We start from the raw sequence: 7,064 nt of genomic DNA, 5'->3' as shown, positions 1-7,064 counted from the left end.
CTAATCTAGGAAAACTGGAAATTCTCACCGAGCAACCTGAAAACTGATACCACTTGATAGAGGCAAAGGTGTCCCGTCTTTCGATGAGATGGTGGATTTCGCTTTGGTGGAAGTCGACTTTGACGATCCGACTACGAACGTGTGAGGACGTCGCGCCTTAGCAATCGCTAAACCAACTCCGAGAGGTTATTGACCACGCCGGAGCACGATCAACCTGACCACGAGGGTCTGTTTCCTGCGAGCAAACGAAGAACAAGCAAGAAACTAAGATTGCAATCTGGATATTGCGAATATAAGATGAAAGCTTTATTGATCAAGGTGGGGTTCTGTGACGCCTTTGTCTGGTCGTTGAACACAAACGAAGTACGCGAAGTTGCAGCTATGGCGAACTTTTAATCTAAACAAAACCCCAGGAAAAGCTACTAGATGGATCTACTTATATAGGAGCAAGGGGTGGCGGCCAAGGAGGTGGGAGGACGTCCCAAGGCAGCCTAAAACTAAATCTAGGTCGTACAAGGCCAATGGGCCCAAGTGGAGGTGATGTAACACCTTTGGACTTGTAGTTTGACTCGGATTCTGCTGCAGCATCAGATTGTTTCATCCACAACTCAACGCTCCGGACGAATTTGAAGGTGATTCCAATTGGGTTGGAAAGTGAACGAAATCTAGTTTCCAACAAAAAAAGAATCACCCAATTCGGAGTCCGTATGAAAAACTTGTGTGCGTTTTGAGTCAGGTGTGTCTGTGCAGTCCGAATCTGAATCCAGAACGTGAGAGACTTGGACTCTATCTTCTCTTGGGCCAAAAGTGACGTGAGAGAACTTTTTGGACAGCAAATAAACATCTCTTTCTTCCTTATCTTCATATGTGGATTGTACAAATGTCCCATACACCTGCAATTAGACAAAACACAAAAGTGTGTGAAGTATTTTTGTTTTGGATAACATAAATAGATTATTGAATAGTTTGCACTAGAAATCACCTGACAAATATGCATATATGCAATATTTTTGGTCATATCCAAGGTAGTCATGTCCTTATCATCCTCCCCTTCTTGAAAATAAAGCCGTCCTCGGCGTTGCTTAATCTGAAATGTGGCTAACAAAAGAGACAAGGTGTACATGTTGTATATGTATATGTCATCCATTTTTACTTCCCTTGATTTTTGCATATATGACACTTGAGTAGATGAGTAACTTGCATAGTTCATAAAATCTAAAGCCAAAAAATTAGCACAAGAAGTAGAAGGCATGAAAATATTGCAACTCAGTTTGCACATATAAGTGAAGCTCTTATTCATTTTAAAAGATTGACAATGTTCATCATTAAACCATCCCAACATTGGTGAATAAACCTTACTTGCATCAAATTTACATGCTACAACATGCTTAAATAAGCAAACATGCAATAAGTCATTCAACACAGAATCATCACCAAGATTAGAGGTCATATCAAAATGATTAAACATTGGTTCTTTTGCATCAATAGTTAATTCAATGGGTGCACTCAAAATTGTTGGTATTTCAGTTGTTTGATCACATGGCAAAGTCAAATTATCAACGTAGTCCTCTAAAATAGGTGGTGTGATCAAAGTAGTGGGTAGCTCATCAGATGGTGCATTCAAATTGACAAGGCATTCATCTTTCTCATGTAGAGATGGAAGATCAGTACCTTTGTCATTACCTCTTATGATCAACTCAGATGATGTAGCCACTCTCGGGGCCGATGTGTCACATGGTGGAGGCGATGTAGTCCTGATAACAACGGATGTGGTTGTCATAGTATGCCTAGTAGTTGAAGGAACAATCATATCAACTCTTGGAATGTGCACCGTGCGCTTGTTCTCCTCGTGGCCAACACGTCGTTTTATTTCCTGTTCAGCTTTGCAAGCAAGATGAAACAAATGGTCCATAGGATAACACTCTTCATGAATTAGTATCTCTTGAATATCACGGTTTAATCCTCCCCAAAATCTATCCATAAAATCATCTTCACTTTCTTCTAAAGATGATGGAGACGGGGGTGTCCGATCTTTCGATGAGATGATAACTATCGATTTGGTGGAGACGACTTTGACGATCCGACTACAAACATGCACGACGTTGCGCCTTAGCAATCGCTAAACCAATCTCCTGAGGTTACTGACGATGCCGGAAGCACGGTCAGCCTGACCACGAAGGTCTATTCCTGCAAACAATCGAAGAACGAGCAAGAATATGATAAAGCAATCTGAATATTGCAAATATATATGAGGTATTGATAATGGTGGGGATCCGTAAGCGGTCTTGGTCTGGTCGTTGGACACAAACGAAGTACACGAAGTTGCAATGGCTAACTTTTAACTAAACAAATCCCAAGGAAAAGCTACTAGATGGATCTACTTATATAGGAGCAAGGGGTGGCGGCCAAGGAGGTGGGAGGACGTCCCAAGGCAGCCTAAAACTAAATCTAGGTCGTACAAGGCCAATGGGCCCAAGTGGAGGTGATGTAACACCTCTGGACTTGTAGTTTGACTCGGATTCTGCTGCAGCATCAGATTGTTTCGTCCACAACTCAACGCTCCGGACGAATTTGAAGGTGATTCCAATTGGGTTGGAAAGTGCACGAAATCTAGTTTCCAACAAAAAAAGAATCACCCAATTCGGAGTCCGTATGAAAAACTTGTGTGCGTTTTGAGTCAGGTGTGTCTGTGCAGTCCGAATCTGAATCCAGAACGTGAGAGACTTGGACTCTATCTTCTCTTGGGCCAAAAGTGACGTGAGAGAACTTTTTGGACAGCAAATAAACATCTCTTTCTTCCTTATCTTCATATGTGGATTGTACAAATGTCCCATACACCTGCAATTAGACAAAACACAAAAGTGTGTGAAGTATTTTTGTTTTGGATAACATAAATAGATTATTGAATAGTTTGCACTAGAAATCACCTGACAAATATGCATATATGCAATATTTTTGGTCATATCCAAGGTAGTCATGTCCTTATCACATGTTGGGTAGCACGGGATGACCAAATGGTCACCGGAGCGACGCCGACGACAAGCTCGAGCGGAGGAGAGCTTCGGCCATGACGGAACTATGGCCTAGAGGGTGCAAACGTGTGGGAAAGAACAGGGGAAAAGCGATGGAGCTCATAGGGAGGTCGAGGAGCAGATCAGAGGGCTCGGGGGCGACCGGAGCGAGGCGAATCGATGAACAGCGCCCGGCAGGTACCGAGGTTGAAGACGACCCGATGGCGGCGATGCAGGGCCTCCGGCGAAGCATGGCTCAGTGGGGAGGGCGAGGGCGTCGCGGCGGAGCTCGGGAGCAGCTCGGTCAGGCGAGGCGGTGGATGTGGCCGTGTGGCAGCGAACAGCGGCGACGAGCGCGTCGGCAATAGCGGGGGAGGACGAGGGAGAGATCCAGGGAGAGAGGGGAGAGGTGCAGAGGGTCGAGGAGGAGTGCGTAGCGACGTCTAGAGCGTCCGGGCGTCTAGGGGGAGGGGCAGGCAGGCATGGTGGTGGCGTGGAGAGCTTGGCGGCGTCGCGGTGTCCCTCCTCTGCCTACTGGCAGAGGTAGGCGATGACTGGCAGCGGTGCTGGGCTGGGCCGGCCAGGTGGGCTGGTGATAGGGGCTAAGGTGTCCCGATGTTTCGATGAGATGGTGGCTATCGTTTTCTGCGGGAGTCGACCTTGACGATCCGACTACGAACGTGCGAGACGTCGCGCCTTAGCAATCGCTAAACCAACTTCCGAGGGTTATTGACCACGCCGGAGCACGATCAACCTGACCACGAGGGTCTGTTTCCTGCGAGCAAACGAAGAACAAGCAAGAAACTGAGATTGCAATCGGAATATTGCAAATATAAGATGAAAGCTTTATTGATCAAGGTGGGGTTCTGTGACGTCTTGGTCTGGTCATTGGACACAAACGAAGTACGCGAAGTTGCAGCTATGGCGAACTTTTAATCTAAACAAAACCCAAAGTCTAAACGACGCCCTAAGGGCTGTATATATGGAGGAAGAGGGGGGAATTTCGTGGCCCTTGAGGGTGGGGTCCGAAACCAACCCTAACTCTTGTTTCCCCACACATACGGACTCTAAAAATAGCCTATACTTAAGTATTTCGAAATTACATGGGCCTGGCCCATTAATAAGGTGACGCAGCACCTAGAATAGCCTATGGACGAATATTATGAAGTGGCATCTTGTATATTTCGTCCAAGGCTTCATGCACTCCTTATGGAGGCTTCAAAGTCCTGAAATCATCTCTTGTAACTCCGTTCTTGATCCCCTTGCGCATGCCATCAACTCCATGCGTGTTCTTGCTCCAATGTTCATCCTTCTCCAAGTTAGGCCCTTCATTTGTAAGCAAAACAAATGTATCCAATTTAGGCAGCATCATAATCTCATGAACATTGGAATCATTACCAAGAAACGAAAGTACCTGGTAATTTAATTGGCATGCGCGAGCTCTAGTAATTGGTCCAATGTATGTAACAGTAGGGGCTGTGGGTGTAACAACGGTATTGATGTCCTCATCATCCTCCCCTTCTTGAAATGAAGTCGTCCTCGATGGAAGCTCATCTTCCTCACCCAAATAAGGCTTCAAATCTGCAATGTTAAAAGTGGGACTAACCCCAAAATCTACAGGTAGCTCAAGTTTATATGCATTATCATTTATTTTCTCTAACACCTTAAAAGGACCATCAGCACGTGGCATTAGCTTTGATTTGTGCGGATTAGGAAATCTATCTTTACGCAAATGTAACCAAACAAGATCTCCAGGCGCAAACACAACATGTTTTCTACCCTTATCTCCAGCAAGTTTATATTAAGCATTCATACGCTCAATGTTTTCCTTAGTTAACTCATGCATTTTTAAAATCAATTCAGAACGTTCTTTAGCATCAAAATTAACCTTCTCTGAAGATGGAAGAGGCAACAAATCAATAGGTGCACGAGGTAAGAAACCATACACAATTTCAAAAGGGCACATCTTAGTAGTAGAATGCAATGAACGATTATAAGCAAATTCAATATGAGGCAAGCATTCTTCCCACATTTTCTTGTTATTCTTCAAAACAGCCCTAAGAATAGTAGACAATGTTCTATTGACTACTTCAGTTTGTCCATCAGTTTGGGGGTGACAAGTAGTACTAAGAAGCAGCTTAGTCCCCAACTTAGCCCATAAACATCTCCAAAAGTGGCTAAGAAATTTAGTATCACGATCTGAAACAATAGTATTTGGCACACCATGTAAGCGAATAATTTCACGAAAGAACAAATCAACAACATTAACAGCATCATCGCTTTTATGACATGGTATAAAGTGTGCCATTTTCGAGTACCTATCCCCGACAACAAATATGCTATCCCTCCCCTTCTTTGTTCGAGGTAAACCTAAAACAAAGTCCATAGATATATCCTCCCAAGGAACACTAGGTACAGGCAAAGGCATATATAAACCATGAGGATTGAGTCGTGACTTAGCTCTTTGACATGTAGTGCAGCGAGCAACACAACGCTCAACATCCCGTCTCATCTTTGGCCAAAAGAAATGTGTAGCAAGTATATCCTCCGTCTTCTTGACGCCAAAGTGTCCCATTAATCCTCCTCCATGCGCCTCCTGCAACAACAAAAGACGAACGGAGCTAGCTGGAATGCATAGCTTGTTAGCACGAAACACAAATCCATCGTTAAGAATGAACTTGTTCCAAGTTCTCCCTTCCTTACAATTCTGCAATACATCTTTAAATTCAGCATCATGAACATATTGATCTTTGATGGTCTCCAAACCAACTATTTTAAAGTCAAGTTGTGAAAGCATAGTATAACGATGAGACAAGGCATCAGCAATAACATTTTCTTTACCCTTCTTGTGTTTAATGACATAAGGGAAAGTCTCAATGAATTCAACCCATTTAGCATGTCTACGGTTCAGTTTTGCTTGACTTTTAATGTGTTTCAAAGATTCATGATCAGAATGTATAACAAATTCCTTGGGCCATAAATAATGTTGCCATGTTTCTAAGGTCCGAACAAGAGCATATAATTCTTTATCATAAGTAGAATAGATCAGACTAGGCCCACTCAATTTTTCAGAAAAGTATGCAACAGGTTTTCCATCTTGTAATAACACACCTCCTAATCCAATTCCACTAGCATCACATTTAAGCTCAAAAGTCTTATTGAAATTAGGAAGTTGGAGTAAAGGAGCATGTGTCAACTTATCTTTCAATACCGTGAAGGCTTCTTCCTGTGCGGTACCCCAAACAAAAGGCACATCCTTCTTTGTAAGCTCGTTGAGAGGTGCAGCAATGGTGCTGAAATCTCTCACAAAACGCCTATAGAAACCAGAGAGGCCAAGGAAACTCCTCACTTGTGTGACCGTTTTGGGCTGCGGCCAACTCTCAATAGCTTCAATCTTGGCTTTATCAACTTCAATTCCCTGTGGAATAACAACATAGCCAAGAAAAGATACTCGGTCGGTGCAAAAGGTGCACTTTCCAAGGTTTCCAAACAAACGCGCGTCACGTAGAGCAATAAAAACAGCACGTAAATGTTCCAAATGTTCCTCCAAAGATTTGCTATAAATCAATATGTCATCAAAGTAAACTACCACAAATCGTCCAATGAAAGCACGTAAAACTTCGTTCATTAACCTCATGAAAGTACTAGGTGCATTAGTTAACCCAAAAGGCATGACTAACCACTCATATAATCCAAACTTAGTTTTAAATGTTGTTTTCCATTCATCACCCAATTTCATACGAATTTGATGGTATCCACTACGCAAATCAACTTTGGAGAATATTGTAGAGCCCCTCAATTCATCAAGCATATCATCTAGCCTAGGAATAGGATGACGATAACGAATAGTAATATTATTAATGCCTCTACAATCAACGCACATACGCGACGTACCATCCTTTTTCGGCACTAAAATGATAGGAACAGCACAAGGACTAAGGGATTCGCGTATATAACCTTTGTCGAGCAGTTCTTGTACTTGACGCATAATCTCCTTCGTCTCCTCTGGATTGGTACGGTGATGAGGACATCAATACCATTGTTACACCCACA

This window comes from Triticum dicoccoides, chromosome 3A, assembly GCF_002162155.2.
Source record: "Triticum dicoccoides isolate Atlit2015 ecotype Zavitan chromosome 3A, WEW_v2.0, whole genome shotgun sequence".
Classification (NCBI taxonomy): Eukaryota; Viridiplantae; Streptophyta; class Magnoliopsida; order Poales; family Poaceae; genus Triticum; species Triticum dicoccoides.
This window is presented reverse-complemented; position numbering follows the sequence as displayed.